General features: G+C 34.8%; 1 pseudogene; it reads right to left on the minus strand.

The window, feature by feature from the left end:
* Window positions 1-728: 728 nt before the first annotated feature.
* Window positions 729-16,384, minus strand: LOC114320475 (putative polygalacturonase At3g15720; annotated as a pseudogene).
* Between the last annotated feature and the right edge of the window lie 1,222 nt (window positions 16,385-17,606).

Below are 17,606 nucleotides of genomic sequence, written 5' to 3' on the forward strand. Positions count from 1 at the left end.
TTCATTTTTTTGGTTCTAATCATAGGAAATATCTTTGTTTATTAGTTTATTTACTTTTTGTTTAACTTTATATATATAGCGGTTGCATTTTGGAATAAAAATTAGGATAAATTATACTGTGACCCACTATACTGATTTTCCTTACATTCCGAATTGCATAATATTTTATTCCACAATTACATATTTTTTTGTTTGGTCAGAATAATCCTAATATTTTGGTCTTGGATTAGTAATTAGTACTTTATTAGAAGATTGTTAATTACCACTTTTTTTAATAGAATTTCAATTCTGCCCCTATACTAATTATTTTAAACAGATATAAAATTATGTATGTGTTAATGAGTAAAGTGATGAATGGTTAAAAGTGTATAATTATTTTGTTCTTTTTAATCATTAATACACTTTTATTAAATTAAACTCACAACTAAAAATAAAATGAGGGAATTAATTCAATAAAGTGTATTAATGATTAAAAAGAATAGAATAATTATACACTTTTAACCATTAATCATTAAGCAAAATTGCTTGTTTACTTGACAGCTGTTTGTAGGAGATCATTAATTTAGTTGATTTTGATATAAAGTGATCTTTTGATAAATAAAAACACAAGAAAGTAATTTAATTATCCAACTTAACACTCGTAATATATAAATTATGTTAAACCAAAGAACTTACTGTATTTGTCCAAATCTTGAGAGATTATTTATCAGAGAGACTCTTTTCTGTAAGTTGCCCATATATACAATAACTGGTAAATAGAAAATGGCACCAATTCAAAGAAAGTCTCATCATACTCCAAAATCAAGAGTAATTCTGGAGCCATTTGGGCTTGAAACCTCTACTCTAGAATCACATTGCAATCATCAGAATCACAATGAAAACAACAATATATAGGCATGCGATTCAGCTATTGCAATAGGCATTTGACAGCAGGTTTAGTATGGGTAGATCTTCCGTGGGCATTGAAACAGTTCGCATAAGTCTTCTTCCCTGGAATTGTGGAGGCTATGTACACACAGTCAAGTGAAATGTCGGTGCAGCCGCTGCTGCCACTCTGGCTGCAACTCAGATTTATCACCTCATCTGCAGTTGATGTCCCCATAATTCCAGAGTATGATATATCACTCAGTTCAACTGCTGATGTCTTCACAAAAAAAGATAATATATGAGCAAACCAACTTCTAATTAGTATTTACTTAATTCTCTATTAGGCATAACTTGAACATTTGTTCTATAGAAATTGTGAAAAGTTTATACTGTGTTCCAATTCTTGTTTTTCAATGGGGTAATAAACATTAGTGTATATTACGATACATTGATGCGTGTCATAAGATTTTGAATGTTGACCATTACAAATATCGGCTGATATGTATTGGTAGGCCTATAAACAAGTTGAGTATAGGTTGTTCAAACTTAAATGACCTTTTTTTAGCTCGATCTAGAACAAGCTTTTAACGAGTTGAGCTTAAATAGTTTGATTTGTTTACTGCGCTACTATATCAGTCTGAATCATGATTCATGTATATTTCAACCAATTCGCACACTTCCTTTTCTCTTTTTCTTCTAATTTCAGAGACTTTGCTGATGATTTTAAAAAGATTATGTTCATATCACCTAATTCCCATATGTTCCGCTCCGCCACATCACAATCAATACTTATTCGTTTTTTTCTGATATTGCTATTTAGAACAATGTTTGTGCATGCAATGGTTGAATGAGGGAGATGTGTGCATATTCTTACTTTGTTTTGGCAGTCGACTCGACTAGGACAATAGAACTGATCAATTAAGATGGGATTATTGACTTGGACCAGCGTAATATTCTCAAATGAAACCTTCCTTGCATACCCATTTCCTCCCTGTAACAACAATAATTACCCGATGAATTAATTAACCAAAACATAATGAATTGAAGTTGTTTAGATCCCCAAGTAATAACACTACAGGGTTACCTGCCAAGTCTTAATTCTCACACCATTCATAGTTCCTTTGAATGTACAATTGCTCACATGAATTCCTTCCACTCTGTCATACCCTCCGTGCCCCAAGGCCCCAGTGCTGCATTGAAAGATTACCTTTTTCTTAAACATGATCATTGTAAATGTTACAAGAAGTAAAGAATCAGACACAGGGTAACGATATGCTCCTTTGTTCCCGTCTACTGGAGGTATTCTGAACAGGAATCAATTGATTCTTGATGAAGCTAAGGCTGTATAGAAAGAACCTAAATCGCTCTAGAGGATCCGGACTCGTATGGAATGAAAAATGGGCAAACTACTTGGTTTTGTTAAAATTAATGCCATATTTACATTAGATACATTGGATACATTGAATTCATACATTTTTTGTATTCATGTATTTTTATATTCATGTATTTTATATTTATTAAGTACATTGTCTAGATTATATTCATGTATCTAATTAATTACAAGGTTGTTTAGGTTCATGGATCTTATTCATTGAACTTATGTATAACCTTCTCTATATAAAAGGATGTAAGCCTATGGGCAATATATATGAATCAATAAGTGATAAAAATTCAATACAAAATATAGTTCATTCTAAAGAGAGTTTTATCAAAAGTTAACATAAGTGGTATCAGAGCTTTGGTTGGGTCAAGAGCAAGCTAGGCGTAGAGATCGGATACGGGAAAACAAGCCCCGAAGAAGAACAAACCGACGTCCATGGCGAATCCCATCAACCAAAATGTATCCACTCCTATCTTTAATGGTGAAAATTTTGATTTTTGGTATGTGAAAATGAGAACTATTTTTGTCTATATGGAGCTTTGAGATCTTGTTGAGAATGGGTTCGAGGAACCTGAAGATGAAGAAGCTTTGACAAATCCCCAAAAGAACCAATTAAAAGAGCAAAGGAAGAAGGATTCAAAGACTCTCTCTTTTATTCAACAAGGAGTTTCAGAAGCAATCTTTCCAAGAATTATCAATGCAACAAAAGCGAAGAAGGCATGGGATATTCTTCAGAAAGAGTATAGAGGCAACTTGAAGGTAAGAACCATCAAACTTCAGTCATTGAAAAGAGATTTTGAAAATTTAAAGATGAAGGATATGGAATTGTTGAAGGATTATTTTTCTAGGGTTATGGAACTTGTAAACCAAATGAAAATTTATGGGGATATTATTACTAATCAAAGAGTTGTTGAGAAAATTTTGATAAGTTTGCCGGAGAAATACAATCCCATTGTTGCTATCATTGAAGAAACTAAAGATCTTGCTGATTTGAGTATTGAAGAATTGATGGGTTCAATTAAAGCATTTGAGCAAAGGTTGAGTAGGCAATCTGAAAAGTCAATTGAAAGTGCCTTTCAATCCAAGCTCAATGTTAGTACCTCTAATTCCCAAGGAAGAGGAAGAGGAAAAGGAAGGTCTAATTTTCAAAGAAAGGAAAATGAAGAGTCCACTCAACAAAAGTGTGGAATTTGCAACCGAAACAATCATGTTGATAAAGATTGTTGGTTTCGAGGAAAGCCAAAATGTTACAATTGCAACAAATTTGGGCATGTCAAGAAGGATTGCCTAGTCAAGAGCACTCAACAAGCTAATTTTTCTGAGGAGCAAGAAAGTGAAGGGCACATGTTCTATGCTTGTCACAAGGCATCGGATCAAACCAAGGATGTATGGTTTCTCGATAGCGGATGTAGCAATCACATGACAGGAGATGAAAGCATTTTTGTAAAAATGGATGCTTCCTCCAGTCCTCAAGTAAAAATGGGGAATGGTGCCTTAGTCCAAACAAAAGGAAAATGTACTATTGCTATAGAAACCAAGATGGGTACAAGATTCATTTCCGATGTTCTCTTAGTTCCAGACTTGGAGCAAAATTTGCTAAGTGTTGGACAAGTTATGGAGCATGGGTATCTTGTTCACTTTGAAGACGATCTTTGCAAAATTTTTGACAAAGGGGGGAAAAGCCAAGTTGTAGCACAAATCAAGATGGAGAAGAATAGAAGTTTTCCTCTCATTTTTCGATATAGCAAAAATGCGGCTTTGAAGATGGATGTGATTGATAATTCATGGCTTTGGCATAGAAGATTTGGACACTTGAATTTTCAAAGCTTGAAGCATCTACAACAAAACAATATGGTTTTTGGGTTGCCAACCATTCATGAAGTGCAACATATTTGTGAAAGTTGTGCACTTGGAAAGCATCACCGGGAGTCATTTCCAAAAGAGAAAGCATGGAGAGCTAAAGCACCATTGGAGCTTGTCCATACCGATGTGTGCGGACCTATGGATACACCAACTCATGGAGGTAACAAATGCTTTATTATCTTTGTTGATGATTTTACTAGAATGACTTTGGTGTATTTCATGAGACAAAAGAGTGAAGTTTTCTCTATCTTCAAGAAATTTCAAAATCTTATTGAAAGTCAAAGTGGTTGTTTGATGAAAGTACTGAGAAGTGATAGAGGCGGAGAATACAACTCAAATGAGTTTATGAAATTTTGTGAAGATATTAGAATGGAAAGGCAATTGACTGTTGGGTACACTCCACAACAAAATGGTGTGGCGGAAAGAAAGAATAGAACCATAGAGGAGATGTCCAAGTCTATGCTACATGAGAAGGGGCTACCCAAAACTTTTTGGGGTGAGGCTGTGTATACAGCAGTTTACTTGATGAATAGATGTCCTACAAAAGCTTTTAAGGACAAAACTCCATTTGAAGCTTGGAGTGGAAGGAAACCATCGGTGAATCACTTGAAGGTGTTTGGTTCCATTTGTTATGCTCATGTTCCAAAAGAAGTGAGGCACAAGCTTGATGAAAATAGTAAGAAATGAATCTTTGTGGGTTATAGTTCAAAATCCAAAGGCTATAGACTCTTCAGTTTAGATCAAAATAAGGTGATTATTTGTAGAGATGTTCTCTTTGATGAGAAGGCGTCTTTTGATTGGAAGGAAAAGAAAGTCCAAGATCAAAGCATTACTTTCAATGAAGAATCGGAAAGTCAACAAGTTGAAGATGTTGCAACTCTTGAATCTCCACAAAGATTGTCACCAATTGCTAGGTCACAATCTTCTCCAAGTTCAAGTTCAAGTTCAAGTTCTTCATCTCCAAGTTCAACTCCAAGAAATATTAGGAGTCTTAGTGATGTGTATGCAAGATGCAATTTATGCATTGTTGAACCTGAAAATTTTGAAGAGGCAATTAAAGATGAAGCATGGAAGAAAGCAATGGAAGATGAAATTCATGTGATTGAGAAGAACAAGACTTGGGAGTTAGTGGAGAAACCGAAAGAAAAAGAAATAATTGGTGTGAAGTGGATTTTCAAAACAAAGTTCAATCCGGATGGCTCTATTCAAAAGAAAAAAGCAAGACTTGTGGCAAAAGGGTATTCACAACAACCTGGAATTGATTTCCAAGAAACTTTTGCTCCTGTGGCTCGACTTGATACAATAAGAGCGATCATTGCTTTGGCGGCTCAAAAGGGTTGGTTCTTGCACCAACTTGATGTAAAGTCAACATTTTTGAATAGGAAATTAGAAGAAGAAGTGTATGTTGATCAACCTCAAGGCTTTGTTGTCAAAGGCAAAGAAGATAAAGTGTACAAGTTAAAGAAGGCTTTATATGGCCTAAAGCAAGCACCCCGGCATGGTATAGTGAAATTGATGCTTACTTCAATGAAAAGGGTTTTCAAAGAAGCAAAAGTGAGCCAACTTTGTACATCAAGAGGCAAGGTACAACCGGTATTCTCATTGTTTCACTTTATGTTGATGATTTGGTTTTTACCGGTAGTGATGAAAACTTGATTGGAGATTTTAAAAGGGAGATGATGAAGAAATATGAAATGAGTGATTTGGGGCTATTGCATCATTTTTTAGGCATTGAAATCCACCAAAACAATGGTGGTGTTTTTATTTTCCAAAAGAAGTATGCTCAAACACTTCTTGAGAAATTTAAAATGAAGAATTGCAAAGCAGTTGCTACTCCCTTGATTGTGAATGAAAAGTTGTCAAAGGAAGATGGAAGCAAAGAAGCTGAAGCATCTTGTTATAGAAGTTTGGTTGGAAGTTTGTTGTACTTAACTGCTACAAGACCGGATATCATGTATGCTACAAGTTTATTGTCTCGGTTCATGCACAGTCCAAGCCAAGTTCATTTTGGGGTTGCAAAAAGAGTGTTGAGATACATTCAAGGTACACTTGATTATGGAATTTTTTATGAGAAATTTCTTGATGCAAAGTTAATTGGATTTTGTGATAGTGATTGGGCCGGATGTGTTGATGATATGAGAAGCACTTCTGGGTATGCATTTTCTCTTGGATCGGGTGTAATTTCATGGTTATCCAAGAAACAACAAACTGTGGCACAATCATCTGCTGAAACCGAATATATTTCAGCATCATTGGCAACTACACAAGCAATTTCGCTAAAAAGAATTTTGGATGATTTTGGTGAGAAACAAGGTGAAGCTACTCCAATTATGTGTGATAATAAGTCTGCTATTGCTATGGCAAAGAATCCTGTCTACCATTCTCGTACCAAACACATTGCTATCAAACATCATTTTATTAGAGAAGCTGTGGAAGATGATGAGATTCAAATCAAATATTGCAAGACTGAAGATCAAGTTGCGGACATCTTCACCAAAGCTCTACCAAGGGACAAATTTGAATTTTTTAGAGAAATGTTGGGTGTCACACAATATGGCATTAAAGGGGAGTGTTAAAATTAATGCCATATTTACGTTAGATACATTGGATACATTGCATGCATTGGATACATTGAGTTCATACATTCTTTGTATTCATGTATTTTTATATTCATGTATTTTATATTTATTAAGTACATTGTCTAGATTATATTCATGTACCCAATTAATTACAAGGTTGTTTAGGTTCATGGATCTTATTCATTGAACTTATGTATAACCTTCTCTATATAAAAGGATGTAAGCCTATGGGCAATATATATGAATCAATAAGTGATAAAAATTCAATACAAAATATAGTTCATTCTAAAGAGAGTTTTATCAAAAGCTAACAGGTTTGGATTGGAGTAATGATGGGAAAGTTGATGAAGTTGTTAGTGGGATTGTCGAACTGGAAGAAAATTGTATGACTCTGCTTCACAAGCAGGGCAATAAGCACCAGAATCAATGGCCTTACTGTTCTATTTAGGCACTTCATTGGGTTTTCTATTTTTCTTAATGAAGGTTATTTTCTGGAATGTAGAGGTATTGAAAAAAGAAAAAGAAAAGACAAAAGAGAAAATGGTTAGGAGATTAATTGCTTAATGTGTTGGGGCATTGATTGGGTAAACACCCTTCTCTTTGCAAATAATATTAGATTTCTATTGATGTACTTTTGACACTCAATTGTTTATCATCAATAATATTTATTTTGCTACCAATTTTTTTTATTTTTTTTAAAATTTATTTTTAAAGATAATTTGTAGTAAAGTTTTTTAAAATTTAGATGGAGAGATGAACAAAGGCAAAAAAGGGCCTTGTAACCTGATACCATTTCCTGGTCTGCATGTTACACCAGTGATATTAACATTTGATGAGCCCCGACTTATAGCAATGCAATCATCACTTGTATATTGTTCAACAACAAAGTATATATATATATATTTAAATAAAAAAATTTATAATGAAGAAGAAGCGGAATCATACATGCATGATAATTTTCAAAACAAGAAAAGAAAAGAAAAGAAAACAAGAATACAACCTGTTTTTATGTTAGAGTTGCCGATTTGAATGTTAGTTGAACCCGAAATGTCAATGCCGTCAGTGTTAGGGCTTGTTTCAGGGGCTATTACGTAAAGGTTAGAGATGAATACCCCATTGCAATTTTTCACTGTCATGATTTCTCGGGCTGTTGATATGTTTTAGTCCATTGAGTTGAAGATCATTACATCTATCAAATGTTAGTGCCTACATGCATGTCCGTCATCAACAAATATACATACATAAATATATGTAATGTATACAATATTGATTCAATAAAAAGATGAAAGGACTTGTTGTACTTACAGTTGGTCCATTACATTTTGCACCCAGTATGTATATACATATGTGTTAAGAGTTTGCCCTTGTGACTGTGATAAAAAGTTACCAAAGTGATGATCACAGAAACGAGCACAAAAGGTATATAAGATTGGGAGGGCATATTTTTTTAGAAACGGACTGCACTATCGAATCCAATAAAATTATGTCTATTTATGTAAATTTTTTATGTCCGTTTCTATGTTGTTATCATTTTAGAAGCCAATAAACAAGGTATATATTGATACAAGGCTGGCTTGCTCCCACTACAGAAGCAGAAGAAGAAAAAAAAACAATTAGTGACAAAAAAAGATTCAACAGAAAGTCTAGTATTTGTCGCTAAAAGTATTGGTGACAAGTTAGAGACACGATGCCTAGTCAGTGTAAAAATTTTACTATGAAAGTACAAAAGTCCCGCCAAAAATGCTTCTTTTCATCTAGTGTTTAATTTGGCTTATCTGATCCGTTGCCAGTCACATTATGATTTGTTCATAACATTTAAGAAAAAATATTATATTGATCCAATAATGGTAACCATATGTATCATTATCTTTATCTTACCCAAAAAAACAAAAAAAAAATGAAGAAAAGAAGAAGAAGAAGAATGATATTTGTGATTTTGAAAATGTTCTCCATATTTTGATGATAAATATGGTGAAATTACAAAATTATGATTATTGAATTTAGGGTTCGTTTGAGAAGTAATTTTTTAAATGGTTTTTTAATTAAAATATGAGGTGAGCGTACAGTGTTTGAGAATTATTTTTTGATTTTTTATGAAAAAATGTGTAGAAAAAGGATGAAGTTTTTGATTTTTTTTTTAATATAATTTTAAAATTTTTTTTAGTAACTTTTGAGCTAAAACCTCACATTCCCAAACGAGACCTTAATCGATTTTTTTTTTCCACAAATGAATTACAAAGAAAAAGAGCTACAAGATGAGTACTCACTGACATTTTGTACATTCTGTTGCAAGCAAGGTAGTGGCCGCCAAGCTGAGCCCTGACTGTCGATTCGTCCTTGTTGTCCAATGATGGAGAGTCCATTGACATTAGAGAAGGTGAGCCACGTGTCAATGTGATGCCCAATCCATGCCCATTTTGTGTTGGGTGCAACAAGGTTTCCTAAAACCTGTGGACAGATAGACAGACACAGAGACTCAGAAACTCTCTCCAAACTTTATAGTTCCATTGATGAGTGAGTGAGTTGATGATGAATGATAATACTTTTGTTTTGTTAACAATGTCATGTGATGAAGATGTGTCTCATTCTTGTCACATGCAGTTTTTATGAGATTTGGGATAATGCACTTCTTGTAAGTTGTAACACAACCTTTGAATGAGTTTTGACCAACTCTGATGAATCTTCAGTGAATCTAGGGAATGATAAATATAATACATAGAGCCATAGACCTCAACTTATTATAGTTGATTGAGAAGAGAGGTGAATCAGAAATTGAGAAATGCTATTTATAACTTTTATTTTTTTATGAGAAATGCTATCTCACTAATTTTTTTGTCACTATTTCATATCACCTATATAGAACAATGTATTTTTTTTTAGAGTATGTGTCAGAGTGTTTGATGTAATTTTTGTTTATAGTTTATGAGACAAAAATAGCTTAAATAAGTTAAAATAAATTGATTATTTGGAAGTTAGGACATGGGTGTTTTTAGTCTTATTTTGAGATTATCAATTTGAACTTAAGAAAAGTATAACCAAATAGGCTAAATGATTTATGTAATTCAGCTTTAAACCTACATTAATGGGGAAGAGAGAGGAATTTTACTATAAAAGTAGATAATATAATGAGTTGTTTCTTTCTACAACTATTTGTTTACGGATGCATCCGAAGTCATAAAACCCCATAATGCTAAAGCAATCCATTAAATAGCAAGATTTGATTAATAGTAATTCGGGGTTGAAATAGTCACAATACTAAAATTGGAGCAAGCCAAACAATCATGTAATTATTGGGGTGACAAGGTATATTTGATAAGAACTTGGGCAAGCTAGGAAGGGAATTATGAAAGAAGATAAGATAGAAATGTAAATATAAGAAAACTTCTTCTTATTATGTTGATTACAAGTCAAGATTCTTGCATACAAAAAAAAAAAAAAAAAAAATGTTGATTACAAGTCAAGATTCTTGCATACATCAATTTACAATTAGCTTATGGCTTTATATAGAGAATATCACCATTTTAACCTCTTCTAGAAAGGTTCCAGAAATGTTTGATATTTTCCAACATCATTATGATACATTTCTAGATATTTCTAACATTATTAAAAATCTAGATAGATTATTTCAATCTACTAGATATTTTTAGGTAAATATCTCCATAAATTATTCATTAATTACTCTAGATTTTTCTAGATAAATATCTTCATAAATTATTCTAGATTTATCTAGATTACAAATTATATTTTAACAGTAATAAACATAGTTCAAGATGAATTCAAGACAGATTCACAATGAGAGAGATGTATAATAATTATATAAATGTTCATGAAACATGAAATAAACACAAAACAAGCTACAACGAAGGCAATTATTAAAAATCTAGATAGGTTATTTCAATCTACTAGATATTTCTAGATAAATATCTTCATAAATTATTCATTAATTAGTCTAGATTTTTCTAGATTACAAATTATATTTTAACAGTAATAAGCATAGTTCAAGATGAATTCAAGACAGATTCACAAGGAGAGAGATGTATAATAATTATATAAATGTTCATGAAACATGAAATAAACACAAAACAAGCTACAACGAAGGCAAGAATTAAGGAAATAAAACATGCATGTAATGCATTTTGTTCCAATAAATAATGATTCTCATCATAATTTGATTGTTCATGGCAAGAGTTACTATTATTACCTGCACATAGATGTTAGAGGATTTGCATGGGCCGCTGAAAGTTGCTGGCTTCAACAAGAATGTCATCCTAGGTATGACGACGATAGGAACAACTGACTTAGCTTGACAGATGGCTTTCCACGCTTTCAGAAATGCCTTGGAATTATCAAAAAACAATGGATTAAAGATTTTCTTTCAAACAAAGCAATTCACTAGTTGGACAACTTTTGTGTGTTTCCGAAAAAAGCGGGTTGTTTTCGAAAGAACTTTTCGAATACAGTTTATGAAACAAGTTTTAGGTGTTTTCCAGAAAATAAAAACTCAACCAAACATGTAGTATCAGCCTGTTGTATATCTAGTTCTGTTCATATATAATTAATTGAGGACACGTCAATTTTGAAGATTTTGTTATTGTACTAGCCAAATGTGTTCTCTTGAAATCTCCAAAGCTAAAACATTTATGCTGTGTTTGGTTGGGGGATTTTGGAAGGGATTTGGAAAGGGAAAGGGAAAGGGAAAAGCAAAAGGGAAAGGGAAAAGCAAAAGGAAAAGGTGCGTGAAATTAGGTGAAATATAGATATGTTTTATTCACATTTCACATACCTTTTCCATTTTCCTTTTCAAATTCCTCCTCAAATCCCCCAACCAAACACAATAAGAAAAAACTGTAGATAAACAACTCACATTTGAACTAGAAATGTGTTTATTATGCAAGGTTTACAGAGAAATGAAGCTGAAAAATTCATGGGAAATCAATATTTCCAAAAGAGATTTCGCTCTTCTGCATCTCACTTTTGCAGCAAGTGCCCCCATGGCATCTAATAGTGTACACGCACGCGAGTACACGGTGTGTGTGTGTGTGTGTGTGTGAGAGAGAGAGAGAGAGAGAGGGGGGGGGGGGGGAATTACTTGGGAATCATCAGTTTTTCCATCTCCAACAGCTCCATAATTCATGACATTGGATTTGAGACTAGTTGTAGTGCCCAGCCTAGTTGAGGCCAAGCATAGAATCAAGAATATGGTCCAGTGATCCTGCAATAGACACCCCAAATATTGACAAAAACGAATTATACTATTGTATCTGATTTTTTCTTTTTTACTACTCTTCAAGAGTGTTCTTAAATAAAGCAAAAATAAAAATTACTAGATTGAGCACTAGCACGTAGATTGTAAACTATTATGTACACATACATAACTATTGCATAAAAACAACATTAAATAATCTATTGTTACTGATGGTTATATTACAGACATCACAGCCCAATGATTCTGACTGGGTAATTGGCAACCACTAAGGAGGTACAATCACAAACTGAGGAAATATAATCAAGAATGTAAGTGTTATATTAAGTGGGAGACACGCATGAATACGCCTCTTTGTTCAAATTACGGTGGATTATTGAGCTTGCAATCATATTTATGATGTGGCTTGCTCTGATTGGTCGGTGGAGGAACCAAATTAAGCCACTAAAAAGTGAAAAACTTGTGGGAGAACCTCACCATTATGAGAGAGTAGAAGTATCATAAACAATCACAATATTACATCAAAAAACTTTATGGTTCTTTATATCTTACATGTATAAGTACTCACAACTTACAAATTGTTGCCATCTAATAATAACTTGTTATAGAAGTCCCTTCTACTATTTTTATGTATAAACATTGTAATTTGAATTCCTAAATCTTGTCTTTTGGATGTACCTAATTTAAAGAAATCAAAGAAACTTGTTTTCAAAGTCTTGTAACTCACAAAATCTAAATTATTATATAAAGCACATAACTCATATGGTTTTTTGAAGTTCTGTAACACTTTTTTCCCCCTCATTGTTTACTGTTTTAGAAAATAACTACTAATACTTACAGTTATCAAATTCAACCTTCATTCATCAAATTACCCAAAAAAGTTAGATACAAAATTGCAATGCATTGTGTTTATACCCACCACTAATATATATGCAGATATAGATATAGATATAGATTTGTTCAAATTGTAAAGGCTAATTAAGCACTTAGGATCATGTGCTGAGGAACTTGAAACTGCAAAACAGGGCATAGAAGAAGATCAAGAATACATGGTTTAACACCTATAAATGGCATGGCTTTCACGCCAAGGGTCTCAACAACTACATTGATCATGTGATTGGATAAGGATATCGTTTGTCTTTAAATTCTTATGTTTCTCTATCTTAATGCATTTTCATTGATTAAATTATGTGAGAATTTTAAGATATGATCATATAATTGATGACAGTCTGTTAGCAAAAATCTAGTTTGGGTCAAATCAACATGAGAGATTCGACAAAGAAACCAAAATTGTACAAACAACAAATAGATCAAGCGATGTGGTTGGTGTCCTATGCCTTGATAGTTTCAAGGACTTCTTTGGACGTTGCAGTGTGAAGAAACAAGTGCAAATAAACTAGAATTCAATTGAAGAACAAGTAAACTTGTCACTTATTACAAGAATTAAACCACAAGTTCCAAAAGCACAACAATCGATAGAGCCAAACTTGGTTACAAAGATTGAAATACAAGCAAACAAACAAACTAACCCTAAGTACAAGAACTACTTCTAATTAAGTTATGCTACTCCTAATTTCACATCCTAATTTCACATGAGTTGTGAATTTGGTTGAAGGCCTTCTCCCCTTTGAATCCCCAGCTTTTATATGGCTTCCAATGGTTATGTTGTGCTGCCACGTGTCCATTTTCTAGGCTCGTATAACTGCCCATGAACTGTAACTGTTGCAACTGTCTTTGCACTTTCTCTCCTCCTGCAACTGCCATGTATTGCGCGCTCATTCCTCTTTCTTAGGCCACTAATTTCATTTCCTTCATTCTTGGCCCTCTTCTGCATGTGTTTATATGCCTCTGTCGACAGAGAGCTCCATGTTTTGGTGCCAAAAATGCCCCCCTCATTCAAGGTAAAACTGGTTTTGCCTTGAATGAATACTCTTCGAAGTCGAAACATTAAGACTTAACATTGGGCCCTCAATATTAATAAGACTTAAAATTGGGCCTTCAATTAAAATGACCCACTTGACAAAAATAACTGGGCCCGTATATAAGCCCAAAGATTGATATAGCCCAATGTAGAGACGCCCAAGCAATATAAACTTAGAAATTTGAATATAAGCTCTACCTTTGCCTTTTCATCTCTTGTACCTTCTCTCCAAACCCTTCAGCTCCTGCAAAAACACAGCAATGGCAACCAAGAAATCTTCTTCTCAATCGAAAGCCAAGCAACCAGAAACTCCAGAACCTCCACCACTGCTTCGCTTTCCCCCTGAGATCAAGGAGAAAATTCAAGCTCACAAGTTTGACAGCTGCATAATTCCTGGGAGCACCACTGCTCAAGGGGAACTGGGGCCAACCTTTCTCAACACCGTCCCTGACGAGGTGGCTCTCTATTTCCCTATTGCTCAAACAGAGACTCTGCTGCTCGATAGAGCCAAACTAACTTGTTTTCGATGGGACATTAGCTGTAACCGTTTACAAAGTGAGCTAACAGATAGTGTCTTAACTTCTTAGTGGCCCAAACCAAAGTTAAGCAAGCCTTCTCCAGAGGAGTGTAGCAGGTCTCGTGATTCAACATCTTCTTGCTCAGATAGTAGATGGCATTTTCGACCTTAGCTTTTGATTCTTGCGCTAGCATGCATCCCATGGTTGACTCCGTTACCAACAAATACATGATTAGTGGCTTCCCCGGCTCTGGTGGTGACAATACAGGTAGATTTTGAAGGTACTGCTTGACTTGTTCGAAGGCGAACTGACATCAGTAGTCCCATCGGAACTTCTTTCTCTTTTACCAAATAGTGGTTCACACGTCAAGGTTAATTTGGAGATAAATCGTCTTATGAATTGCACTTTCCTTAGAAAGTGACGCACCTCCTTTTCAGTCCTTGTTGGTGGCATTTTTAAGATGGCCTTGATCTTGGATGGATCTACTTTAATTCCCCACTGCGTAATCAGAAAACCCAACATTTTCCTTACAGTCACCCCAAAAGTGCATTTTTGTAGGTTTAACCTCAGTCTGTACTCCTTAATCCGTTCGAAGAATTTTTCCAGCGTGATGTAGTGGCCTTCTCGCTCTTTGGATTTTACAATCACGTCATCCATATACACCTTGACTTCTTTATGGATCATGTCATGCAAGATTGTGGTTGCAGCCCTCTGATATGTAATCCCAGCATTCTTCAACCCGAACAGCATGACCCTGTAGCAGTAGGTATCTCATGGCGTAGTGAATGCAGTCTTCTCTCTGTCCTCAGGCACCATTAAAATCTAGTTGTACCTCGAAAATCCATCCATGAATGATAACAATGCATGGCCAGCAGTGAAGTCTACCAATTCATCAATGTGTGGCAATCAAGATTCTGAAAAGCGGTTGCAGTCGCCACAACGGGGGCAGTGGCGCGGTTGCAGGGTGTAAAGGCTGTAGCGTAACAGTTGTAGTAACCGGAACTGTGAATTTTTTTATTTTTTGCACAATTTGAAAAAAACTTACCGATACGCATATTATTTTTTCCATGATCATATTTATTTTTAAAATTTTTAAGTATGATCCAATATATTTCATATTTTTAAATCACTATAAACTGAGTTTTTTTCATTTTATTTTAATAATTAATGACTTTATATTATACAAAAAATAATCACTAACTATTATATATAAAATAAACAATGACAAAAGTAAGAGAATAAATAAAAGCCTAAACATATATATATATATATATATACATATTTTAACTAAGCCAAATAGATAATGACCACACTTAATATTATTATTATTATTTTCAACCAATATATAGATAGACACACATAAACAAAATAGTTGAGTGATAGCAGCTGAATAGAATAGTATAGGTCTTATAGCTTCAACAAATCAATAACATGTTCTTCATCTTCCCTCTTCTCTTTCTCTATCTCTTGCTCCTCCATCTTCTCTTTTTATCTTCCCTCTTCTCTCTAGACTCTATCCCTCTTTCCCCATTTTCAGTTTTTTTTTTTTTTTTTTTTTTTTTTCGTGTTTTTTTAAAAGAAACAGTTCGGAATCGTTACATAACGGTGCGTAACAGGCCGTTACAGCTGTTACGGCACCGTTACGACCGCTACAACAGCCGCTACGACTGACACACCTGTGAATCTCAATCACACTGCAAAAGCGGTCGTAACGGGTGGCGGTAACCACCACAACCGTTACGTAACGGTTGCGGCCGCTTTTTAAAACCTTGGTGGCAATGGAAAGTCATCCTTATGACTAGCTTTATTCAAATCCCTAAAGTCGATGCAAACTCTAATTCTGCCGTCTTTCTTCGGAACTGGAACAATATTAGCCAACCAAGTCGGATATTCAGATACCATCAAGAATCCTGCATCTATTTGCTTGGTGACTTTCTCTTTAATTTTCAGTGCCCAATCTGGACGAATTCTACGAATTTTTTGCTTGATTGGTCGGGCATCGAGGTCAAGAGGGATCCGAAACTGTATAATCTCAAGACTGATTCCAAGCATGTCTTCGCAGGACCACGCAAAAACATCTTTGAAATCTTTAATAAAGCGATTAACATCTCGCGTTCCCCCGAAAACGTGGACTCGATATGGGCTAAGCGTGGATCTTTCTCAGTACCCATGTTAAATTGCAATGATCTCATCTATGCAAGGCTTAGCACGCCCCTCCTCCTCTCGGTCAATCAAGTTTTTCAAAGCTTGTGGAATTTTTTCCTCTTCGTTTAAGTCAAAGTTTTGAAAATCAATATCAGTGCAGTAAACTAAAAGCACAGAGAAGTAGGTAAAGTCTGTTGTATTCTCATTGATAAAGTTTGAGTCCTCCGTTACAGTCGACTCAAAAAAAAAAATAACTGAAGAATTAGACAAGACTTTGGCACCCAGGTTACCACCCCCGGAAATGCCAGACTCTGACTCACTAGACTGACCCGAATTTGACTCCGACTCAATAGACTCGGTGGAATTAAACTCAGGCTCATCATCCGATTCAAAACTGGCAATAAAGCCCTCTCCAGTTGCCAAGTGAGGCTTAGCGCCCTCGATGCATCCAAAATGGAACCGGTGGAGTCCACAACCGGTTCCTCTCCGATCATAGAAACAGTAAAGGTATCCTCCAAGTTCTCCGTACTAGTCTCAGGATTTGTTAGGAGATCAGCCAATGTTGCCCCTACTCCAACCTCACTGTAGTCTAAATCGCCATCTTTACTCTGGCCGGTGTTGATACTTGGATCAGCCCCCTCTGCATCATTGTTTTGAAGTTGGTGGTCGAAGAAGATTTTGAATTCGGGAAAATGCTTTTTTGTTGAGGAATCGACCCAAGGCTCAGGAAAGCTGCAAAAGGGGAAATCCTCTCATTCTCTGACAAAGCGCCCATTCAACGTTCCTCAGATTGGCCTGTGAACCAGCTCGTAGTGTTTCCCGGCTCTCTTGGCCTTGGCCCTTTCTCTCATTTCTTCTTCCTTCCTTCTCCAGTCTTTTTTGGTAGGTACATAGCCCAATCCAAAGGCATGTGGATTGTGTGGCATATCACCTAGCACCGCATCACCTTTTCTCCCACTCCTTTCGAGCCCCATCTCGGGAATATGCCATAATTTGTTCATGAAATAAATGGACTTAGCACAGACATACATGTAAAACCCAAGTTGTGTGTAGGATTATTTTATTGGATAGATTAGTAATTAAATTAATTTATATGGGTCATTTATTAATATCAAAGAATTATTTATGA

This window comes from Camellia sinensis, chromosome 5, assembly GCF_055761805.1.
Source record: "Camellia sinensis isolate YWXY chromosome 5, ASM5576180v1, whole genome shotgun sequence".
NCBI classification, from domain to species: domain Eukaryota; kingdom Viridiplantae; phylum Streptophyta; class Magnoliopsida; order Ericales; family Theaceae; genus Camellia; species Camellia sinensis.